This window comes from Sinohyriopsis cumingii, chromosome 1 (genome assembly GCF_028554795.1).
Source record: "Sinohyriopsis cumingii isolate HCF-2022 chromosome 1, ASM2855479v2, whole genome shotgun sequence".
Taxonomy (NCBI): Eukaryota; Metazoa; Mollusca; class Bivalvia; order Unionida; family Unionidae; genus Sinohyriopsis; species Sinohyriopsis cumingii.
In genome coordinates, this window is record NC_142961.1 from 119,208,548 (window position 1) to 119,236,137 (window position 27,590).

The following is a 27,590-nucleotide window of genomic DNA, read 5'->3' on the forward strand; positions in this document are numbered from 1 at the left end:
TTAACTGACTGTTAGAGGAAAAAATTAATGAAATCTAGAAGTTTTGATGTGTTTGGGTGTTCGGGACAATCAAGGTGAAAGTTAAAATCTCCAAGAATAATCAGGTTGCCACCTATCGAATTTAGATACTTCAGGAGATTCGGAAACTGTTCCAAAAGGAGAGATTCAGTCAGCTTGTTTCTCTACTGAGAGGAGCGCGGTAGAGGTAGACAAAATGGACTGACCTTTTTTCTAGTGTGAGTGTGTCTTGTACTAGTTCAACCGATGTGTTGTATACATTGAAAGTTGTGGTGTGGTTAAGACGTTTGATCATGGATTACTTTGTAATGACATCAATTCAATCTCCGCGTGAGTGGCGGGGCAACGACTTGATGGAGTGACCGGTGGGTGTTAAATCAATGCACTTGGTCGCATCGCCTGATATTTTTGCCATGTTTCTGTCAGGAAAAAGGCGTCGATATTCTGATCGTTGATAAAAATAACGATTTCTGTGTGATTTTCCGGTAGTCCTACTGACTGGCGTTGAATAATGCAATACGCAGAGGTATCTCTTGGATAGTTGACTCAAAGTTTGACAATTTAATAGGGATTTGAATTAGGTTATCTAAATTAACGGCCGAATTTTTTAATTTTTGAGCCGGAAAGGGCATAAGGAAGAAAACTGGAATTATTTTTCCTGTTCTACTCCGATCAGCTTTGAAACAACGTTTCTTTTTTCGCTTCTGTTTACGTATAAGTAATGATAAATGTGGTCCCAATTCGTTTAATCTAGAGCACAATGTTGTGTGCACAGCCAATGAGTGATCATTTAAAGCAATTAATGAGGTCCATCATAGCATAAACGGGTTGACTCTCGAGTATTACGTGATGTCGGTTTGTTCAACCACAAAGGAAGTTGTAGCAGTGGAGCAATACAGCTGAAAAATAGTCTAATTGTTCTCTTTTGCAAAACAAGGAGATGAAGAAACACATACGAACTGAACAGCCAATGCATGATGAACACAATAACAACAAGCACATTTATCAGGAAAAACAGCACAAAAATAGGAACATCTGCTTCAAGCCGGTTCAGCGATAGCGGCCATCTTGTTTATCTTGTATCAATGTGTAGTGTGAACATGTACGTGTATTTAGATTGTCAATATGTCGGTTACTGGTCACGTTGAAATTGATGAAGTAATGTATGCTTTAAGACGAACTCGACAAAAACTGACAGTAAAGAAGGTAACGGAGTTTACTGCTACTGAGACTGGAATATGAAAAGGAAGTTAACTTTAGCATGTGCCGCCACACATGGAAAACAGAGAAAACCTGCCTCAAAGAAGAATGCAAAAGAACTGAACTTAAGACAGAAAGAGCTTGAATTGGAAATTGAACTTCGAAAATTGAAATTCGAAAGAACAAAATTATGAATGTAACATGTATTGGAAATGAAGCGTTTGAAATTTAAATTAGAGTAAACAATTAGGAATATGCGAGGTAAAAACGTTTACAATTTCATTGCACGATTAGGGTAAGCTTGAACTAGGATAAGATAATATGAGCTTCGTACCAACTTACTGAAACAGTTCAAAAGAAGCAAAATAGTCTGACGAGCTGAACGTATTGCAACTAAAGACACTTTTGACAGGAGAGGCAAGACAGGTTACATGCTTCTCAGGGATGGATTAATTGATCATGTTGGTAAGCGTCAAGAAGGAAATTACTACGACGCATTTAAGACTGACGGCCAGGATAGATCAAGACATAAAGCATTTCCAGGATGATCGTGACGCACGTATTTGTCTCCGCGAGGAATTGTTCCTGAAAGTATTTTCACATGATCAGGTACAGTGTACAAGGAGGCTCCAGTTCAGTTGTCGAGGCTTCAGACGATCATATTCCCAATACCAGAGTATCAAGGGCAGAATAATATGTTTCGTAAAAAAATAAATATGATGTTTGATGATACTGAAGTTGGCAAACCTAATGCAATAACTGCACGCGATGAAGCACAAATGGTTTGCCCCAAGGTGATAACAAATTGCAATAAATAATGTGGAGTCGTTATCTCGAACAAATTTTGGCCTCTGGTACATAGTCCAGGTAGTTGATGACACTACGATGTACACTGAAGATTTGTGGCTAAAACACAGATGACGTTGTTTACCAGAGTTGATTCTCCAAGGGTCATATTAACATACAAAGGGATAAATATCGCTAGCAGAAACTATATCTAATAAAACCTATTGCATTCCAAAAAATGTTGTAATTTAATTCGTAAAGTATAATGCGTTTACTTGGTAAAGTTTAAATATGTACTACGTGAAGGATAATACAGCGAGTTCATCAAGTCTATATTGTTTATTAAATTATAGCGAATGGATCTTTCTAATATCATAAGATGTCAGTCTGAACAATAAAACATCAGCATTGTTAGATATTAATGTCATGTTGATTTCAAATTAGTTAACTTAATTGTACGTGCACTTCAATGTACGTAATTAGATAAACTAGTGGGAGGGTTTGATACCAACCCATCAGATTATTTCAATATAAATTGTTTATCAAGTGAAGACTTATTACCGTATACAATAATTATGAAACATAATTTCTTTGCCAAACATATATACGTACGTATGTATTTTGATGTTCCATACTGCCCATTTAGTAATCATTAATGGAGATAGTAAATTTATATGATTGAAGGCATATCCATGTGCAAAAACTGAACATAGTCTGAAAGAGAAGGAGTTAATCACGGTCTTTTGCATATTCTCACGCCGTTGCCTACTTTCCTAATGCTTTCTTAGTGGTGTTTCTTCTGTGTTAGGTTAACAGTAATCCTTGGGTCGCGAGTTCCATAGAAAAACACGACAGTCTCAATTGGCTGCCTCTATGTTCTTTACTTGGGAAATGCATTTATCTTCCAATGTATGATTATGGTGTAGATAGTAATGTTTTAAAAGTTCAAATCATACTAAAAAATGCAAAGTCTTATGCGTTGAAGTAGTAGTGGAACTAGTTGTGTAGTTAATAGTTTACGGATTTATCAAACCTTATTATATTATGTTTTGTTCACCCTATTACATTTTATTCTGGACCACTTTATTACTTTTACAGCATTGGAGGGTTTGAAAATATTTATGTTCTACTTTGATATTTTAAACTTTTTTGTTTTATATACTATATAACTTTTGTGCTTCTGATTCAATGCTGTAATATAATTGGACCCTTAAATTAGCCCGATCTCTTCGGTTATATGCTCGTAAACAAGAAGATTAAAACTCGCTGTCGCTTTATCTTGTACAAGGCAATCAATTCAAATACTTCCAGCTCCGCAAGGTTCAGCTGAGCAGAGCAATGTACTGGACCTATGATGAACCAGTGCCCAAGTCACCGTCGGCAATGCTGAAGCAGATCGAACTGATACAGAACAGGCAACAGGAAACATGCAACAAGCCTATAATTGTTCATTGCATGTAAGACACATTTATGATATAAATTAACTTGGCTTGCACACTACAAAGAGTTACAAATATCCCGTGGACAGTTGCATGTAGAGGATGAGTCTTCTCTAGGTATTGACCATGCCAGATCGAATTAATTATTAATTGTGGTGCACGTTCAAAAATATCTCCTTATTTGTTTCAGTTATTTGCTTTGGTGTCAACTGGATAAATCTTCTTCCCAATAAAAGAGTATCCAAATACGTTCTGGTGCGATGTCTTCTTCTGCCTGCCTTGAATCAATTATATGTGCATGTTCAGGCAATAATTGACCTGAAGGTGAGGGAATATAATCAATACTATTTCGTCCATGTGTATTGAAATTGGACATGCACACTGGACCTGCTTACGGGATTGTGGGAAATATGACAACAATACCGTTCTTTATCAAACGCTTAAATATATACACGATCACTGAGATAATACTTTGTACCAAATAAACTGTCAATGTGGCTTACACATAAACCAACCTGACATTAACTTTGTCACCCATTGCTGTGTCACTGTTTGTGATAATAAATCCGACTACATTGTTCTCCGTCTCTCATCTATAAAGTACATTAATGGTTTCCGACGTTTTCCTCATCCAATAATATTTACGAAAACGAGCGCACAGTTGTTTTTAGCAGAAGCTTGAAATATTCGAGAAGTATTTGTTTTTATTATAAAAAATAATTTTAATTTGAACAATTTAAAACAAGAATAGTACATTAATAAATTTAAATGTAACCCATACAGGAATGGAGCCGAGAGAAGCGGATTATTTTGTCTTGTTGCTGCCCTGATAGAAAGGATGATGACTGAACAAGATGTTGCTATTGAGCAAACTATAAACCAAATGCGTAGCAGACGGCCTCAAGTCATTCCTAGCGTGGTGAGAAAACTTTAAAAGAAAAAGGGATTGCATGAGTGATAAACAATTTGCTCCGTGGGTCACTGGAAAGGATGTGACATAGCGACCTAACAGGGTGTGACCTAATATATATATAATGTTAGCTCCTATGCAGAAAACTGAATCTTTTTATTTAGCCCACTTTAATATATCAACTCCATTATTTCAGATATGTGAAATTGTATCCGATTTTTGCACAATTTAGAACCGAGTATTACAATATGAAGTTAAAGGCTAAGATCCATTAAATAAATTAATGTTATGTTCGGAAACTATACAAATGAGTATATAATACAGAAAGAGTTATAACAATCCTATTCAGAATTGTATCATGTAACTTAACATTTTGTCAGTGATGAAGTCACCTATTTAAAACATACGTGCGCATGCGGATAGTTAATACGCTAACAAATTTATGGATGAGTTTTGGTAGGCTATACTCATAATGTAAAATAACATTTATACACGTACAAGGTGTGAAGTTAATTTACTTTCATATCATAAAGAAACAGAATTATAATGAAATAAATATATAACGCAGCATGATTATTACTTGAGTGTTTACATCAGCTAGGGAAAGAGCAGTGGACAAGAAAGGGATCTCTTTTCGTTTGTCAGCATTAGAGATGGAGAAGGGGTTGAAGGTGGAAAGGTGAAAGGAGGGTGAAAGATGTTGTTAACTAGTGCGAGATAATCATGATTATATTTAACAATCTCAGGCAAGAAGATGATTGTAGTGACGGTAAACATAATATTCGTGTGATTTTGTTGTGACATGTGCATGGAATGCAACAAGCAATCAAAAACGAAATGTATAATGGTATATTTTCTAACTTATTAACTTGGTAATCTTTTAAAGGCTGCATTGAGCGCCTGTTTTTTGAAATTATGTGCATTACAAAGTCATTGAAAAGTATGTTTGCAATTAATATATTTTTAAAGAACTCGTATAATTTATCAATATTATTTTGAGTATACTGCTGGACAATTTGTCTGGAAAAAATTGCTGCTTCTACGTGATTGGCGTCTCTTATGATAACATTTTGAGTTTTCTGAACAACAAAACAATCTACCGAAAGCAGTGTACTAAGCACACTTCCAATTTAATTTAGTACACATGAATACACCTAAGTACACCAGCGTACAAATAAAACAAAGAACGTGGACAATATATAATATGATATATTTCAACCTAATGGACAATATTAGATACCTCTATACAAATATTATGATGAAGAAACACTACATTCAGCATAAATGAAGGACGACTTTGTAAATGTTGCAGCAAATTAATTATAAATCAGGCATCGCAAAGAGACTGAAATAATAATTATCATTCAGTGCTATTCAAGCAAATTACAGTGCAGTGGTGAATGAGGAATGTAGTTTGCCACAGAGGTTAATTACACTCACTGGGTTGCAGTTACGTTTCATGAAGACTACCTAGAAGTACTCTAAAACCATAGTTATATACTTGAAGCAAAATAAGCTAGCTAGATTTAGAGTAAAGCTAATTCTAAAAAAGCGTAATCCAAAACGATTTCAAAATGACTCAAAATCCAAATACCAAAAATGCTGGACACATCGTTTGTTTATAATAACGAATATTATATATTTATGGGGTTTGGTAATTTTTACATATCTTATAAATGGCCGTACCAAATCTTATCATTCTATTTTCATAATTACAGGTTCAGTTCAAGTTCTGCTATGATGCTATTAAAACCTACTTGGAGCGGTACGACAGCTACTCCAACTTCTCACCATCTTGAATTTCTGCACATATCATCTGGTAGCAATCTGCTTTTTGAGATTAGGCTGCTGACCCATTATATTTGTATATGTTGCAAGAACTATTGTGTTGACTGTATACTTATAAATTGGTCCCAGGAAATTAAGCGTCTTTGTATTAATTGCCATTTCTTCTAAATTGTTGGTGCTCTCTCTTATGTGAGTAAGTTCATTTATTTAGCTAAATTAAAAGAAGTGGACGGGTTGAATGTATGGTCAGGAAAATGAGTTTCCTAAATTAATACACTCAGTCCAAATAGAACACGTACAACTTTCAGTCATACAGGGATTAAAATCAGATTGCTTTCCTTGAAAATGAGTACAAACTGTATTATTAGTTCAGTAAGCTTCGTATTCTTGAGCAGTCTAAAATGTCGGAAAACATTGATGATATTCTGGACTTAACTATCTTGTACTTGCACAAAAGTATATTTGCATATTGTATATTGCTGTAGGGAATTTAGCCTTACGTTACCTTTAGCATTTTAATGTTTATGATATATTGCTTCATTATAAAATATACCTAATGTATTGTTTTAATATACTGATACAGTATTGGCTCATGCATACAATATCTGATCTGTTTTACGTACCTTGTGTCGGAATTTAGCTAGTCTAGAGAATGTGTTTGTTACCCACTATAAAGACGTCCAACATAATTTGTAGTAATATGAGACAGCACTAAATGATATGGAACTTAATTGTGTTTTTATAACAGAACCTAGCCAGGTCATCCACTCATTTGTATTTCCTCCATTGGTGCAGGTTAATCCATGCATCGTGTCGTCTCTGACAACCTTTTTTGCCGGTGTTCGTCTTTTTAACGTTTCTGAAATTTGTAATACTTATGTCACATAGATGATTTAATTACTTTTGTTTTATGATAGACAAATTCTGAATGCAAGGTAGAGTGAAAACAAGAATGTGAGCGTTCATTTCAAATAAATCATATTCATATGTTAATCTACAAATGCGGATTCATCCTTTTTTGTGCTTCAATAAATGCTTAAATTTATGCAGAAACTATATAAAGGACACATGTTATCATATTCCTTAGCTTCTTCATCGTTATATGTAAACATCTTCGTCAACTTATTGTTTGTTAACAAAAGGACACTAGCTACCGTTTAAGATTGGTACCAATAAGTATGGTAAGTCTGAAGCAATGACTTCCGTTAAGGTTTAATCAAGATGGCAAGACTGTATTTTCCATTCACTAGGACATTGAAGAGCATTTCATTGTCCTGTATTATTTCAAGCGAAAATGGTTATCGAGCATAACCCTTTATATCTTTGCAAAGTACACAAACCTGTGAACTATGGATGCTTGTGGGTGTTTGTAGGTTTGTATGTATATCTGTCCCAAAATAATATGTCTCATAGATGCATACTTATTCGTCCGATAGGAAAATACAAAAGCCGTGTTATGTCTACTGTCTAGCGGCCACACTCACGCCCAATAACATTCAAGCAATGGGCCTTCTTTACAATTAAGTTATTGTAGCGTCAGTGAGATAAGATGGTGCAGTGATTGTATACCCACATTATAACCTGTGTCGATGTATAGACTGATTTTTACATACGCACATCACTGTAAGATTAAACACACTTTTTGGGTTTATGCCCAACGGATTACATGGTCAGGTATCGTTACCTTTAGTTCACCAGGTTTGCTACATGATATCGTGCACTGAAATTATTCTGCATATACTACTTTGTACAGAGAATATGTTTTATTCTTGATCAAGGCTCGAGTGAATATTCTACTCACTGTGACTCACACCTACCTATCAAACGTTTGGTGGAAGGGATAAATGGTTAGCATTGTTTAAACAAGACTATATCATCAAAAACTCTTGTGCATATGCTGCCGCACACAAAAATTGTGATATTTCATAAGATTGTATTATCTTTGGCTGTATACTTTCAAATTGGTGCTGGAAAATTACGTTTTTGTGTATGAAATGCAAATTTTTCAACATTGGACGTCTTTTCACTGAGTTAAATAAATTCAGAGATTCACCTGTCTTGATTGAAATTGAGATGTTCATTGTATGTTCATATGTTTTAACGTTTCCCAAAATGAAAAGACCACCATGGAAATAAAATAATGTAGAACACTTAATCTCACAAGGAATACAATATCAGATAGCCTTTTTTACAATGGGCATCTCTTGTATCATTAGAACATTAAGTTTCAAATTTTTAAACAATTTCATTTTTTTAAAAAGTTTTTAACATTTTTATGGACGTAATCGTAGACTTGAATCATTCAAGAATAAGCCAATATATATGTGCATATTAGATAGTCTAGTCCAGTCTTTTAATTCTATGTTATTGCCGGCATTGTAATGTTTTGATATATGTTGCTTCATTGTAAATATGTATTATCTGCATTTGTTCTTATGTAATTATGTACCATCTACCCACTCGTCTCTTGAAATATGAATTTATCGAATATCATGTAGGTAAAATTGCTTGCCGAAAACTAGTCTTAATAATTACCCATACTACCGTTGTCCAAATAAGCCCTACAAGTTGGCGCCGAAATCGACGTGATTCTTGCCTTTTCGCCACTTGAAAGGATATCAAATGCACTTCATTTGTGTTCTTTAAAGTTTTCGTCAATTTTATTTTTTGCGCAAAACGTATCTTAATAACGGTTTATTATTTAGTGTATTAATACTGTAAATAACTAAACTTTTGAAAGAATGCAGAAATATCCTTTATCTTTGTGTTCAAGTGCTTATATTTAAACGGGGGACTTTACGGAGGACATATTGGTTCAGATGCCACTAGTTTCCCCAATATGTTTTCTTTACGACTTCATCATATTTCTTGTCTTACGAAAGGCTCAATTTGTTACGTTTGCAGAACTGACGAAAACATTAAATGAAGATGGCGTAATTGCTTTTATTTGTAGGAAGATGTAACGTTACTTCTAGTCGTGTATTCTTTAGGCTAAACGGTTATCAATTTAACATTTTTAGACATTTCGAATAGCAGACAAACAATTCTACGGCTTTATATAGTCATTATGAATGAAAATATAATTTATCATACCTTATGTTCTACCTTCTGTAATTATTGTGTCCACGTTTCATGTCATTGTGTTGCTAATTAAGTACAACAGCTCAGATTAGTCTCTAGTTAAAGTACAATTTGTGCATATGCTCAGCACTGGAATGTAACATATATGTTAAAACTAGAGCTAGTGTGGCTTGCTTCAAACAAATAATTAAATGTTGATTTTGCGATGCTTTTTCGTCTCGACATCACCTGGGAACTATATTATTTCTATTGCAAAAATGCAGATTTGTATTGTTCGTTTATGATTATGTTCAATGCCACTATATCAATGTAGCTCATTATAAGCCTAATAAACTATAACCTTTATTTTAAAAAGCTAGTTATATTTTCTGTTCGTCGTATCAGTGTGACAGCAAGATACTTTTGTTAGGGTGGTTTTCGTTACAGGAGGTCTAATTTTGTTAATCTATCTATCTATCTATCTATCTATCTATCTATCTATCTATCTATCTATCTATCCATCAATCCATCTATCTATCTATCTGTCTCTTTATCTGTCCATCCATCCATCCATCCATCTATCTATCTATCTATCTATCTATCTATCTATCTATCTATCTATCTATCTATCTATCCTCCTTCAGCCAGCCACAACCCACCATCAAGAAACGAACGTGGAGAGCTTTACATACCTCGGAAGCACAATGGTTTAAGATGTGTCTCTGGACAGCCAGGATCCGGAAAGCCATCCAAGCACTGGAAAAACTTCGTGTCAGAATCCTGCAGAGAAAAAACGTTAGAATGCCCACCAAGATCAAGGCATATTAAGCTCTTGTCAAGCCACCCTGCTCTACGGCTGCGAACTATTAATTGTATACCGCAAGCACGTGAAGCATCTCGAGCAGTTCCACGTGCGCCCGAGGAAAAGGTACAAAGACAAACTCAAGTGTAACCTAAAATCGTACAGCTTCCAACCAAGCGACCAGGGAGTCTCGGCCATGTACAAGTCTAACTAGGATGTCTGCCGCTAACACATCACAGCCACGAAAGAAAAATGGCACATCGCAGCATCCCAGACCATCAGGTCTAGAGACGTCACATGCCAACCTATCATAGCCTGTGTGCATCGAACTTTAGAATCAGCAGCCACATCCGTTGTCACAACTAGCGTCATCATCGGGCACGACCTTCAACAGGAGAATATATATATATATATATATATATATATATATATATATATATATATATATATATATATATATATATATATATATATATATATCGTAGGGAAGTGTCCTTCCAGGACCAACAGCGACATATTCAAAACCTGCCACCTCTTACAGCCTACGGCCCAGACTGAATAATGACTAATATCCAGGCTGTACAATTTTGCCCCTGACGACATTGCATTAAATAAAAGATAACGTTATACAGAATTCTTACATGTGCGCTGTAAATTCAATCCTTTTAAAGACTGTGTTTGACGCCTGCAAGTTACTGTAAGAATAGTTTTAGTGAACTTGAATTGCCACATCATACCAGAGGTCATGTTCTTGCTGCCAGAAGCATAGTTTGCAGTAGAGAAGGAATCCTCTAGATCCGGATTCCAGCTAACTATTATACCGGCAAGGTTTGCGTCCACTCTAGTTATTTGAATCTTTGACGCTGGTTCACGATTACAAATCATAACTGAGGGGAATATTATTCAATGACTGAGCCCCCAAGAAGCTCGCGTGATATTCTGTTTCACAGTCGTCACTGGCGGCTTACGTCAAATGTTTGGTGTGCATGTTCCTTCTTGAAACAAAGTGTCATATACAATACTGACACTGTGTCGAATACAATGCTTTCAAAAATTCGGAATAACAAAGCACCTGAGATGGACAATGGTTTCCTTCGGTTTAAAAAAATCCCTCTCGTACAATCCATTATGGATTCTGGTCTTTGAGTTGTGCGGCAATGTCTGAGAAATTCGATACAATTATGCTGGAGACCATCTGTTGTCAGTAATTATGTTTCTCCTTATTTTTCTGGAAGAATGCTTCTAGTAGACACTTAGAATTATATTAATTAGGATTGACACAGTCTTTCCCTATAAAAGACTAATTTTTTATTGCACTAAATCTGTGTTGAAAGTATATGTTCCTGTAGCTGTGTGTGAGGGAGAGAAAACGAGAGGGGTTGAGGATGACACCAAATTAGCTATAGACACATGTGATAGTCTTGCGCCACTGTATGAAAAAATGAGTACCTTGGCGTATCTACCCAAGACATGAATATATTGATGCGATTTGTCTTGATCTTGTCATTTTCTGTCTTGTTTTTATAGACTAGAATCTCCTTTTTCATGATCTAATACTTAGTATTTCACGAATGTACTAGTCTCTAACGGGGACAGCATACCTAAAAGTGTTTGGTCGGTGCACTGTTGTAGTATCAGCGTGAAATTTGTTTTTGCTGTCGTGTTTAAACGTTGATAAAGATTCTCTTTGGGCTCATGCATGATTTCGATTTTCTTCCCGGCATATAACATTTTAAATCGTATTCCCGGTGCTAAACTGTTGATTAAGGAAGCTTTTGCATGAATTAAATAAATGCCTTGAAGTACGTAGCTGTTAGTATTGAGGAAATCTGCGTTAATTTGAATATATAGAAAAATGATATGTATACATGTCTATATAGTGCTCATTGTAATTTTTTTCTGTAACGTTAACATTGGGGTCTATGAAAAGAGGAACTAGAGGTTTGCGCTGTATAGGTGATGTTCCCGTCTAGCTTAAATCGCAGATCTCCAGGGTGCAGCTGCTATTAAGCTTGGCCAGACAGTTGGTAGTTTTCTAGTTTTATATTAATAATATAACAATAGATCCCTTTTGGTTAGAGTCTACAACATACGAACCATTTAGATAAAGAATCTAGTTATCCTGATTTTAAAACACATATATGTCAGACAGAAGAGGCATTCTTTTTCAGGCAATTTATTAGGACACCTTGCTTCTACATTTGGGGTCAATTATTCACAAATTCCACAAAATGTTTAGACAGCTGACTAAGAAACAATTTTCTTAGTGACATATTGGGTTTCCATTTTGGGAGTTTTATTTCCTGTTAATACCGTAATTTATGTATATGACGAAGTGGTTGAACTCTGCAAACCGTTTTTAATACTACCATCAAGACAACAACTATTGCATCGATACATTGTTATGTTTAAATTTCAGCTTTTGCTATAGAATCTTTCCATACCCTCACAAGATTTTGATATTTGGCAGCAGGCCAAAAATTTGTATGCCTACCCCGTCGTTTATGTTTATGTAAGTGGGTTTTCTTGGTACTCTTGCTTTTTTGTATATTTAGTGCGCGATCTTAGGTCGTGATAAACATAATAACGATTGAGAACTTGTTAGTTAACTTCGTTTTTGAATTACTTGTAGTGCATACCGGACTATCTAGTGTTTCATAATCCAGTTATATAAATAATACATACCCCTTCGTATTTAAGACGAAGAGTTATCCTATGTCACTACCTGTGAAACTAATATGTTGGTCTGAGTTGACTTTAAGGGATCAGGTTTTTCTTGCTTTAGGTAACTGTCTGATACGCCCTCTCGAAATGCACAAGCTAATTTGCAGATTTGATTTGCACTTATACAACCAATTCTAGGGCTTATTTGGTTTAATATTTAGAAGTATTTTACTCAGAACCGCCATATATAAATTGTCAAGGACATTACTGAACGTTTAGCTATATTATCAGTGTTTGCGATTCCAGTCTTCGGATACTTCGAAATTCTATTCATGTTTTAGACATAGAGTATGATTTCTTTCGGATTGCTTCCCGATCATAAGCGAAGCAACTCCTATTATCTAATATCCAATATAGTTCAAAATCTTGTTATGTTATCTGTAAAACGTATCTCATCGGCCAGTCGATCTCAATACAGTTTAGAAGTTTTCAAACAAGCCCACAAAAATAGCAATATCTCCAACCTCAATAAATGTTTGTAAAGCTAATTTTATGTAGGAGATTACATCAGAAGGTTTCCCATTAACAACATATTTTCCTGACATGGGTGTTAGTTTTACGTTTTATTTTAGAGTGATGTCATAGGGAAAACCTATATGAAAAGTGAACACCCTGGGGACAATGGGAATTTATCATTACTTGGCCCTCTTCGACCGGGTCTCTCGGCAAAAAGGGACTTTTGACATTAGATCTAAGGTTTACCATTATGTGCCAGCATTGTTTTAAGGTAAATATAATGCTAACTAGTTACTAGGTTGATTAGTGGACAAAATGATAAACAAAAGTGGAACCATGCCTGCTATATAGATACAAAGAGAGGTTAAATAAAGTAAAGAATTATGAATTTTTATACGTAAACAAATACATAAAACTCATACTTACATCTTGCATCACAAAACAGAAGGGTAGGTTTGATATTTAGTTAAAAACAACATGCAACACGTGCTATCAGTCACCCACACCTATCCGAAATAGGGGATAGGATAAATAAGATGGAGTACTCAACCACTGAAACACTAATCCAACTCTCACCTGTGCAAATAAAATAGATTAGGTTATATAAATGACGTTATGATTCATAACATAAATTCGTTCATGCATACAATCCTTCATCACAGTAAGGAGATGAGGGTGTTAGAAACGTCCAGGAGAAGCAAAGTTACACTAACGTCGCAACATTCAAAACATCGTCGTCGTAATCATCAGCTGGACCAACTACACGAAAGCAGCCAGGGTGGACTCGGATGGGTAGAACTGTTTAAGACAGTTACAGCTGATAAAAACAATCCATGATTTTATCGTGAACACTTATTTTAACAACAATATTTCCAGGACCTCTCAGTTACTTCAGAAATGCGATACTACTCTATCATTCCCCAGCAAGAGCAATTACACAAGGAGCAAGGCATCAACACCTCTATACATAATTTGAATGAGAATAGCAATGACGTTTCAACTATGTGAAGAAAATTCTCTAGGAGCTTCGTGTTTCGAACGCCTTAGACGGCGTATGTTCTTTTGCTGCTTCTTCTGATATCGCCTTTTTGTATCTTCCTTTACATTCTGTTGATGTTCTGAAGATCAATGTACTTTTTTACAGGGACACAACGTATCTTCCTTTTTGTTTCAGGACAGGTTTTATCCCCTCTTAGATGCTTATTGTCTATGATGTTGTGGACATTGTGGAGCCAAATAGCCTTCCTCTTGGCAGTTATAACATGCATCGTCACGTTTATCTCGATATAGGTAGAATCTGCATATTCTTTTCAACGTTACGTATTTCCGATTCCCTCTCTGTGTAAATCACTGACAACACGTGTGATATTTTGTGAACTTATAATCTTCACGGGCTGAAAGTGAACATAAATACGTGTATCCTATGTCATTCGAAGTAGAATCCAGAAACCAAGCGGCCGCTTATACTTACTCGAGCTTTGAAATTATAGTGAATGGGCAGAACATATACGGAATGAGGATAGTCAAAGACAACGGTCACTTGTTGTATTAGTGCGTTATAAGCCGTACAAATATGTGATATGTCTGGCTCAATCGCAATATCCTATGAAGCTGTATAGTGCCGAGTTCGATTGTGCTCTTCTTGCTTGTCTGAAATGCATAGAACTAGAATTTGATGTCAGTACATTAATAAACATCTGATTTGTTTACATTACCATCATGGGAACACTTCTAAAATGTGTTAACACATATACTGCACGAATCTCCTTGATAACATTTACGAATACATTTCTTATTAATTTCATTAGTTTAGGGGCTGGATGATTTTGATCTTTATGGATTTTTTCAGGAACAAACATTATAACAGTTTATTTTGCGAATGACGTTATTATCAAATAGCTATTTAATAAGAAATATAGTAAAACCATATAGCGTGTCACTCTATCGTATACAGGAATTCAACGTACGGCGTCATCTTGGAAGTGTGACAATACGTCGTCCAAATATTACTCTACGTCGTTTGTATAATTTGATATTAGGTCGCAATTTATTACACGGTGAAATAAAATCAGACGTCTGCGTAAGCGAAATTTTTATTCTAAAATTGTTGTTAACCATACAAATTTGAATGTAAGGTGTCCTTTGTGTACACATCAAGCGAGGGCAGTTTTTGAAAATTCAAAACAGCAAATAGCATACATCCTTCTCGTATCAAAATAAAGGAAATAGAAAGAGAGATCAACATGTGGTTTCTCACAATGGTACTTATGTGTGTGTGTGTTTGTGTGAGAGAGAGAGAGAGATAGAGAGAGAGAGAGAGACAGGGAGGGGGAGAGAGTAAGAGAAAAAGAAAGAGTTTTTTGTAGGTATAGGTGTCCGAGGGATTAGTGATAAACTCATTAATGAGTGTCGTACTATAGAACCTAATATTGTTTTTATATGTCCGTTTCGCGAAATGTGCGATCAACAACAAGACCAAATTCAAGGATTTTCAGTGGTTTGATTGTTTTCCAGCAATGCAGGATGACCACAAAAGCTCTACTAATATTTATTTTACATATAATATTTTATTTTATTGATTTGCTCCTATCTGAGAATGCAACTTAATAGTTTCTAATATTTTCACCTTCTGAGCCTGTTTGTATCACAAATAAGAACCTACTAAGTGATTCCACATGGAGAGACAAGATGACCTGTATTTGTTCGACGTAAAACACCAAACCACCAAACCCAATTTCCTATTTATATACTGTATGATTTTATGCATGTGAGAAACGCTGCTATATGTTTATTTTGTCCGTCCGTATGTCTGTTTTTTCAGTGTCGCATAAATACCAAATAGACCATTTTCTTATTGGCAAATGTAGCGTTACACTGCCACCGCCACTCCTTTTCTATGTTCTAGATGTAACCGCCCACTAACTTTTAAAAGATTGGCTATTGTGACAGAAAGAAAGGTTTTCCTTGGAGCAAGTATAACAGTCAGTTGTAGCAAATATTGTCGTAATCGGTCACACAAACAAATCACACCTATACTCAACAATCAACAGCACACCCCCATACAATTATGTTCAATTTAATGTTCTCCTTATTTTGATAATTCACTGTGCATTTGATAACAAAATTAAGGGCATTAGAAATTATTTGTTTCAATATTATTACAACTATAAATTATTTGCAAACATTTTTACAAGTTATGTATCCCTTGAAAAGATTTGCTATTTAAATATGTTTTACCATTTAAACATCAATTAGCTTATGTTCGACAATGTCGATTCAGTTTGAACAAATTTAAACTTCAAAACGTTCTTAACTCTCCGGTGGCTAGTGCCTAGTGCGTCTGACTCAAATGCGGGAGGTCGCGGGTTTGAACCCCGACCTAGTCATACTAAAGACATTAAGATGTTAGTGTTACTATTGGCTTGCCTGGTGTCAGGATAATGTGAATGGGTGGGATATAAGGCAACATGTCTGCGGCATGGTGCCCCAGTGCTAGATACTGGATACATCATAGCAGATATACAAATCCAAAACACAAACACATACAAAGTTCTTAATAAATTTGGTCACATTCTCTGCAGTTACGTGTGCTAGCCTAGCGAAAGCTGATGGTTTGAGAAGAAGCAAATTCACGAAACGATTATGAATCTCTAGCTATCTGTGTTGCTATCTTATACATGTCATCGTTCTCGTTGTTCGTGTTGTAATTACTGCAGATGATTGACGACCAAATTGTTTTTATATCGTTCTTAAGACATGTTCATTCTCCTAGATTTTGCCAAAGATTATGTTCGTATGGTGCCCTCATCTTTTGTTTTAGTTCATCTGGGAATTTCCGTGTAGAAAAAACTCATCACGGACACTCATTCTTTCCCTCATATGGTCTATGTGCAATGACAATGGGTTAGATGATAAAAAATTATATTTTACGGACTGGTTTTAGTGATAAAACTTATTAAATATCTTAATCACATTTCACATAGGCTGGTATTGCAAGGTTGTTAGATAGTAATACTTCTTTTAGATTTGTTTGCTGTGCGATTGTGCACAGAGGAAATCTTAAAGCTAGTTCTTTAGAAGGTCTGCCGTTAACATATTGATACTCTCTTTCAGTTATTGTTTAATGAAATAAAACTAAATTTTTACATCTTTTTGTTCTTTTTCCCAGCTTTTTGTTTTTATCTGTTAACCCTTTATACTTTTCTGACGTGATACTATGATAACACTTTATCTTGGTCTGCCTAGTAATATAATTATGTTAGGGAATAATCGTATGACAATAGTTTCCCTATGTCTGCCTGTTAGCAGACTTATAAAAAGGGGATTATTATCATATTTTCTCTGGGTCGTACCTTTGGCAGAATTCTCTTAAAGAATGAAGAGCATGAGATTTACTCTGGGTCTGTCTGTCTGTTATGGAGAGACTGGGTGAATATTTTTCTTTGTTTCTTTCTAATATCAGAACTTTATTCAGGAGAGATTGTGTGATGTTATTTTCTCTTCACCTAGGAAACACAATTGTCTTGAATGATACTATTTTCTGTGGTTGTTGGGCCCTTTGTTTTATGGCGTATTTGTATGATAATTTGTTGATATATATGTAACATAATTGTAAAGTTCCATACAAATGCAGTATATACTTTACCCGAAGAAGAAACAAATGCAAATGTTGTTTTCTATAGTTGTCCGAGATGAAACTCAGTTCTGAGGATTTAAAATTTATCCAGACGGGTACTTAAGAGTGCTTGGCATTTGGGCTTATGATTAGATTTCTCACTGCATGTAACTGATGAATAATGGCAGCAGTGATGAGGTTGCGGAATTCAAAGACGTGTTGTTAGATCAGCTGACCATTGATGCTAACATTGCTATTAATTTTGTTCCACTTTCTGACACATATCTGCTTCAAAATCGTTTGACGAGACTTCATATACACTGAAATACAATATTGTACCGAGCCAAATGAAAGTTGTTGGCTGGGCGAACCTCCTTTGGAGATACCAATTCGAAGCCAGTTTGTGATATTTGTATTAGCACCTGAAAATAGTCATCGTTGTCTGCACATTACATAGTTAATATAAAATACCATCAATTGTGTCAGACGCGGAGAAATCGTAGCAAATGAGAAACAACTGTAAGATGAAATCGTCTTAGAGAACAGCATTACTCGTAACATACAAACGTGAATATCCTATCTACAGTGCATATTGTGTAATCGCCTTGACAACAGCCCTTAATAACGATGTGGCGGGAATTAGCAGCAGTAGAAAGTAAAAGCGGATGTTTGATTAGTGATATATGTCAACGACCATTTGGTCACATGACTATCTTCTTAGCACGCATGTGGGTAAATTCATATGGGGTATAGAACTCTGACCTGCATCAATAACCATGGATCTAAAAGTCACTCTACTCATTATGCATAGGTCTAAAGGTCTTTATATATCTGGTTTTAAAGATTGGCTTTTTGTTGATAATGGTTGTGGTGAAGGGGGTGGGGACAGCAACTCTAATGGAGTATACGCGCAGCACAATCATATATACCTTACAACATGGCTGCTATATTTGAGCAATATGAATATTGATTGGTTGAGCTTAGATTCAATCTTAAAGATGGCAATTCAATATATATTAATTGTATATAGGTTTTTCACTTAAGCTAATTAATAACGATTATGTCACTGCATAACATGTACCATTCAGTTAGACCTAGCTGTAAAGGCATGGGTCATCAAAGAATAGTTTGTAATTGTTAAGCTAATATACAGACTGTGATAAGCGTAATAACGTCATAATTACATTTGTAAACCTGTTCCGTAGACACTTTTGTTTCGGCTGATACATGCTAGCATCCGTTTTCACGGTTGTTTTGTGAAGAGAAATTGAACTTATCATCTTGTAAATTATTTACTTTATTGTATTTGCTTCCTTTCAGTAAACGTTGCGTTTGGAAAACCAGCAAGTCAGTCATCCAATTATATTGGACAAAAGAGTTTTGGTGGAAAGGATGGTTATACCTACACAGATTCTCTGGCAGTAGATGGCAATAATTCCACCAACTTTGACAGTGATAGCTGTAGCCATACAGGAGCAGACCATTTGAGAGCATGGTGAGAAGTTGATCGGAAAGAACCCTACATGATCACTAAACTATTCCTAGTCAGTGGTCAACGTAAGTTTAAAGATTATTACTATTCGCTTGTCTCTTTTAAATCAAATTAATGAACACGTGGTGTTCTAACGATAGCAATCCTCAACACTCGATCATCATGTAGTTCTTTTCGTTGTTGTGTGTTTTAGACCGTACATGGTTGCTTGAAAAGGTTTAGGAGGTTTCCGGAATCTCACCTTTGTCTTGTTCAATGGCTATTTAATGTCTGTATGGGTACCGACTACATTTGTGACATGGATTTGTGCGATGTATTTTTTTTGACCTCAGAACGACTCAGACTTTTGATCTCAGGAAAGCTGAGGCTTTATCCATATATCAATGTTGATTTTACTTCTAAATCTCCCAATCAGAGCAATTTCTAGTGTAATTTAAGTGGTCTCCCTGCCAATTCACACGTGAAAATTCATTAATGCTCGTCGAAACATTGCGACCCTTGTACCTTCATCTGAGAAATACTGGTCTCATCTTCCACCGAACTTTGTGGTGGCCATATTTATGGCAGGGAAATTACCTCTAGAGATGAGCGATCAAATGGTATACTCAATAACCCATCTTTGATAGATTTATGCAAAGAAACACAATTTTACGAAAGAATGATAGTACTTGTAGGAATCAATTTGCCTGTCGCTGTTGATTCATTTCACTCAGAGGACAGTCACCAATCTTTATTTCACTGCAACCATTTCAAAAGTTTTGATTGCAAGACTGATATCCATATGTTGAGATATTTGTGTTAAATGGATATCCACAAAATATTGCTTAGATCGAAGCAGATTATGAAACTGAGTTTTGAAGCAACACTATACAGGCAGTTAGTCCGAGCAAGATTTTGTTTTACTCTTGGGGTTTCCCAACAAAGTCCTCAAGTGCGTCATCTCTCAATAAAAATACAGCTTGATTAGCTTTTGATTATCATGAATGAATTCAAATCGAGGCAAATATTGATGACTAGCAATAGTTACCTCTTCCTTGCCACTGCTTAACTTATTCATGAAGATTTTGGGACCAAGTCTCTCATTTGTAATGAAGAGTGATCTTGTTAGTTTTTCCATAACTAAATACCATTGTTCCGTTATATGTGCTTTCCTGCATTGTAATAACCGATATAGTTTACATCCATTTATATTGACGTATTATGTTTATTTATCATCCTGAGGAATACAATAGGTGATCGCGTTCTCCAACGACATGTCTTTCATAATGCAGCAAGGCTTCAAACACAGCAGCATTTCTCCTTTCTTACAATAAGGTATTTTTAACAGGATGGTTGTCAGAGAAAATGAATCATTCTACAGCATAACTTCTGAAATTCGTGGCTAACCGATTGGTCCGATTAGTTCATTTTGACCAATTGATTATCCGAAATATATATCGCACTGGAAATCAGTATCGTCTTTAATCAGTTACAATGATGTTCTGCTCAACCAACACGATTCGCAGGAGACAACATATATAGGTTGCCATCAGTCAGTCAGTGGGACCTTCAGGATGAAGCATCATAGCTCTTCAACAATATGAACCCCTTGGGGGTGCAAGTTTTAGATACGCAAGTAATCAATGATTACGAAACTGTTATATACAACAATTTTCAAACTATGTAAAGGTTGTAAATGTACACACATATTTAAAATTTGCCATCCAGGGCAGTAAAATATCAATGAACATAATAACGGATATCATTGAGAAAAGTCCACCTCTGCAGGCCGTATACATAAATGCGAAGCTTTAGCCGCTAACACTGTGAATTTCGTTTACTAAATGTCATATTTACACATTATAATTAAGTTTTGTTAAAATTCCTTGTCTTTCACGATCAGGAAATGTATATGTTGCGCTACAACTATTAGGCTGGATTGTGGTCGCATTAAAATGTACAAAGAAATGGACACATAAACTTTCTAAATGTATTCAGATCTCACTTTCGACAATAGATAATCACGGCACCAAATAGACATATGCTAACCATGTAAGGTGTTATACAATATGTAAAGACTGGAATATATAGGTTAAGAATCCAAAATCACAGAAGGTCATCAAAGTATGCAACAAAGTAATGAGTTCACTACCATACCTGTAGCAGCCATGGTTATGGGAAAGAAGTAAGGATTACACAGGCCTAAATATAAAAATACATCACTAAATAACATACACAATGACATATATTATTATAAATGCATAAATAAAATACATCTAAATGTGCTATCGCCACAGTGGCAATATCATTTTCTTCAAGTGATATATTTAAATATCTCCTTGTTAAGAATGTAATAAAGATTAATATCTGGCGGAATGTGTTCATATTCTAACGAAAGTAGCTAAACGAAATACAATGTAAATTTTGTCCAAATGTTAGGATGATTGGAGGCAGTAAGCAAGATGGCGTTACAATGTGGGAATTGTAGCGATGAGTGATCCATTCTGAGCAATATGTTAGCACTAAGTGACCCTTGTAGAATTTCAACTGATGTAAGAGCATTGCAAATTTACACTTAAACTTAGGTTGTAGGTTGCGCTGACAAAAACAAATGTGTGTCACTTCATTTACAATATTATGCCAATAGAGCGCATTATAGCACCATGATTAGATCTGCCAAGTTTCTTTAACATCAATTATCTCCCTCCTTCAATTCAATTGCTGGATTAAATATGTTATAAATTAGTAGAATATGGTATTCAAGTTTATTACAGTTGTAAATTTGACTATTTTATTTCCGGCTAATACTACCCATGGCAGACAAACATTGCGATGTCCAGGCAGACATAATCATGGACGGACAGAATGTAAGTCAATAATATTAATATAATTATGAAGATAGGTATACAAATATCCATTAAAAGGAGTTTTAGTTCGTAGAGAAACGGCAGTGCTGGTTATGTATGTTCACAAACATATGGTATAATGGTTTTTGTCCTCAGGGTTTAAAACGTGTAACTTTGACTCTGTGATAAGTGGAAAACAGGAAAAAGATGAATCTATGCAACTCGGTTCTTTGAGAGAATCATACAGTCCAGTAGTCACAATAAACACCACAACCACGTACCGATTCAAGACAATGCGAATAGAACATACAAACAAGAATACATATGCTAGCTTATGTTTATGTGAAGTGGAAGTTTTTGCAGGTAAAAAGTCAAATACTGTATGTATGTACACTTGAAAGTTTATTTAATAAGAACTTCAATTATTCGTAATCATATATCATATATTTTGTCATATCATTGATACTTAAAAGAGTTAAATGATTGGCAATACAATAAAACATTTTTAATATAATACATATAGCCCATATTATGTTTGCAAGACGAGATGACATCGCAAATATTGCAAGAGACTCTGAATACATATAGATACCTGTTTTACGTAGTTTGTACATTTCTCATATCCATCTGTCCGCCCTTCCATATGTTACACATTCTCTAAGATATTACTATTGTAGTGTGTTGAGGGGTTGCTGCGAAATTGTGTGCAAATTACGGTCATTGCTAAGGGATGGGCATATTAGATAATAACTGTGTTCATCTGATACGTCAACTTTATAGTCTTTAAGTTGCAGCTGAACATAATGCATGACAAAATGTTTTTAGCTCAAGATTGTTCGCAATTTGTATATGCGCAGTTTTACGATTATGATCCGAAGACGAGCATGATGACTATTGGCTGTATCCTCAATTTTATTAGCTATTGGATTTGTAATGATTTCAAACTGTAATACATAGTTGGAATAACCTTGCTAATGGAACTAGCTTTTCACTTTCTCTTGGATCTGTGTGAATAATATGATCAACATACATTATGGCTATAATCGGATGATGTTCACAATGATAAATTGCAGTGTCCCAAAATGTTGCTTAGCCTTTGTGACCACGACTAGTCTTGCATTTAGTCTTCGATGTATTATATACTCGCACATCACATATTATAACCATTATATGAAAATGTTTTTTCTGACCAAACATTATTCCTTCAGAACCCCTACCAAATTAATGTTGTGGGTCATATCCCTTATACCTATTTCATTCTCATACCAACCTTATGTAAAACGCGTTAGCAATAGTTTTATTATAAATAATCGTACCGACTTTGATAAAACCTAATGGAATGTTAGCTGTTATAATTTATTTCAGAAATGATGTATCCATGGTGACCTCCCGACGAGCGTCTGTATTCCATAGCAATATGGTATAATTTATATTTGATTAACATTGTGTCAAATTAGTTTAATTCTTAACGACAAGTTGCATCCAACTTTTTCCATCAAACTTGTGTTTCAAGCTACATTTTGGCTCCAATAGATACTTATCTGAAAAGACATTTCCTTCGTCTGCTCAATGTTGCTAGTTCAGTTTGAGGAAATTTAAACATATGAACGTTTATACATAATCAGAGCATTTTCTTTAACTCGCCGGCATATCAATAGTTTTCTTTCAAAATAAACCAAGAATACAATTTATTGTTGCCGAAATCTTCCAAACATTCGGTTATTTGTATTATTTTGCATAATTTGTATCGCAATTGAATCGGTATTTTCAGATTTGCAATCAACGGATTTATTACAAGGATATGAAATACGGTCAAAAAGAAATGCAGGTGATTTAAGGAAACATGATCCCGAATCTTTACGATACTTTCTCTCGTTCTTCATGGAACCCATACATTGAATAAGTAAAAAGCAACGACCATAAGTTACCAAGAAACATTTTTAAAAATTTATTCACCAACGTACTAATATGACAAATTTACATGAATAATATATTTAAAGAGTTTTTTTTCTCCGATATAAGTATATTCTAATATTGCATTTGCAATTTTCAATAAAAGGAGGCCATTAATTCCAAGAGGCAAACACTAGTTTGTGATGGTATACCAAAATAAGCTAAAACTAATATCATTATTTCAATGTCATTAATTTAAATGTGTTTCAAATACAATTACTTTTGTAACTAAGTGTAATCAGAAAAATCCAATACATTCACAGTTTCGTCTGACCTTTGTTTCTAGTTTACATGTCATAACTGAGAATTTTACACTAACGCAAATGTGTTCAGACACTAAGAAAAATAACGCAGGAATGGTAATTGAGATGTTAATTGGTATATATGTAGATCTTAATAGCTTTGCGTGAAGTAGAAAAATAAACTTCATATGTCGCCTTATGGTTCAGGTAATATATGATTATGACGGTTTTAATACTACAATGTCGTGTACACAACATACAGGCTAGGAATAATAGATGCCGATAAGCAAAGACTGTTCGAACAAAACCCCAGAAAACATTTTTTAACATTAGAGATAGAATAATGAAGACCAATTGAAGGTCTAACGTTTCATTTAATTAAATTGATATACAATATCCTGTGTTGACTGCCAGTTTGGGTGACTCCAAACAAGCTATGCCCTTAATGCTGTTGGGCTATATCCAGATATACCTCACATGATCCAGAAATATCGAGTATCTTAATACTTAGTTTTATTTTGTAAGACAAATTATTTCAGTAAAGCTATGTGCTAGGTTCGAAACGCCACCATATAATACTACCAGCTATAATGAGGTATAAATCTAAACATGACTTAAAGGCATTGATCTTAGGCAGCAATGATGTATGGAGAGTCCTCTTGTACCCTACTGATCGCGATGAAAACTTATATCTCTCATATTCAAGTTTATGACTTGCAAAATGAGAATTCGAAATCATAGTTTAATCATAAGGAAGCTATGCTAATTACATTAATTTTTTTAGTAATAATCTGCAACATTATAATTATGACCACGTGAATGAAATCACATAGAATATGCGTAAATGTCCGACGCATCTTAAATATGTTTGGCAACGTAATTTGTTGTCATATGATACGTGTATTCGTAAGTATGTTCTCATTTCAAAGAAAATCATAAAACGAGTATAATTTCTATCATCTGCTTGCCAAGGCGCCCATAATATATAAGTTATAAGACAAAGACTGTTTCGGGTTTGATTAGAGACACATTGGTATGTGAATTAGGTAATACAGTTAGCCAAGTGATACCTTTGTTACACCAGGGAAGTTGTAGCGGTTAAAATGAAATTTTCAGCGTGGATAAAATTAAAAGTTTTCTACAGAACTAAATAATTATATCATAAAAAATAAAAAGTAATTTTCAAGAAATATAATAGATGTATGCTATACACTCGTAATTTTCACTGAATACTACAATTATAGTGGTTTATGCTGTACTCTTCATTGTTGTGTGGAAGGAAAACCTGCTTTGGGATCCACAACTACGGCTTTGCATGTTGTACAGATGTTCTACGCAATGTATATTTGTATTATATAAACCGATATTGTAATAGTCAGAGTAAAATGACCATATTACATTAGTCGTAACTCTTAAGGGCCTATTTGTTTCTTTTCTCTGGACACAGAGCTAAGCATAACAGCAGACTATTTTACTTAATCCTTGATTGTAAGTATTATCATAACCATGAATAGTAAAATGACCTGATAAGTTAAAATGTCATCTCCACACATCTGCAGGGAAATGTAGAGAATGATCCAATACAAACATTAATCAAGGTACACAATGAGGTTTTGGCACATGATTTCACAAATGTTCGTTAACGACTACATGGTAAATGAACGTTCCCAATATATGCAGATAGAAGAAAACTGGCACAGCATATGCGGAGAAAGAGCATTGTCTACGTTTTCAAACTAACACCTTGAGAATCCAGTATTCGGAACCAATAATAATTTTAAACTATTCAACACTGCCTAACAATTTACATTGATGAAACTTTTTACAACTTCTACGCGACGCTTGCGTCAGTTTGTAAACATTCGCATCGTCTATGATTGAATTACACATTTTGTCATGTGTCAGGTGAGTGGCAAAACCATTGAAGTGACAGGAAAAATTCTTCATCTGTGCTAAGGTCCGAATCATATATTTTGTGAATTTGAATTCATCATAGTCGTGGGGCTGGAAATAGAACTTGTGTATTCCCACGTTTGGGGATGTTGTTTCCACTATAGTCATAATCCAGGAACGGCGGCTTGGTTATCCTTGATTCGTGTCGAAAATTAAGGAAATCTGTTCGAAAGAAGATGTCCATTATCTATCTACCTGAATCCCGCGTGCAACAACCAAACTGCATCGTCTTACAAATCCCCGTGCAAACGATCGTTTTCTTCAGTCCATATCCTAATCACAACATTTCGTGAGCAGCATCTCGAGAAATTTTTCTGATAGGCAGTTCTCTCCTCTCTGTGGGACGTTTTCTCAAGCAACATGAGCTCGCAAAATCGTTTATCCAGCTGAACGAAACGAACGTGGGTGCATTGAACAGCTGTTCAAATGGCAGAAGTGCCGTGAGATCGGTACATAATTCAATATTAGGGTTAGAAAAGGCTGTAAAAACAACTCCATAAACTCAACTGGACTTCATTGCTATAACATTCAGGTACTTTACCTAACGAGTAAATGTAGAATGTTTTATATTTACTGCTATGTAGATTTAAGAGTAACGTACATATCTGAACATATTTCGGGATTTATGGATACATAGGAAAATAAATGCAGGAGGCTTAATGTTTAAAATAAAAGATTGCAAAATGTACTTCCGCGAAAGCAAATTATAAACATCTATTACCATCCGAGCATTATGTCAGTGTAACCGTCTTCCATTCTCTGAATTTATCCATCTATTTTTCAATCTATTTATCCCACCTTTGGACAGCCTTGATCTGGCTTATCAATTTTCTGCTTTCAATACTCCAACTGTATGTTTTTGCTTAGCAAATGGGCAATCAAACAATGGGTCATATTGACCTTTCTTTTTCTTTTCAGTGACCGCACAATGATTTTATTCGGGTTCAGTGAAATGCAAATTAATATACATACACTACACATACATACAAATACATACAAATACATACATACATACATACATACATACATACATACATACAAATATGCATGCATACATACATACATACATACATACATAAATACATGTTACATATATCTGACTTAATTCATATTTATTTTAATTTAATTGTTTGCCAGTTTTAATATTTTCATTCTGTTACATGCTATTATAATATAAATTTATTCTCTGGAGATGATATTTTTCATGAAAGTCAGTTGACCTGATTCATTTATTTTGTAAACACCAGGTGTTGGCCTGGGTCCTCACCTTGACACAAAATTGTTAACAGCATCGTAAAAAAAGGTATATTTCTATTTTAAAATAATT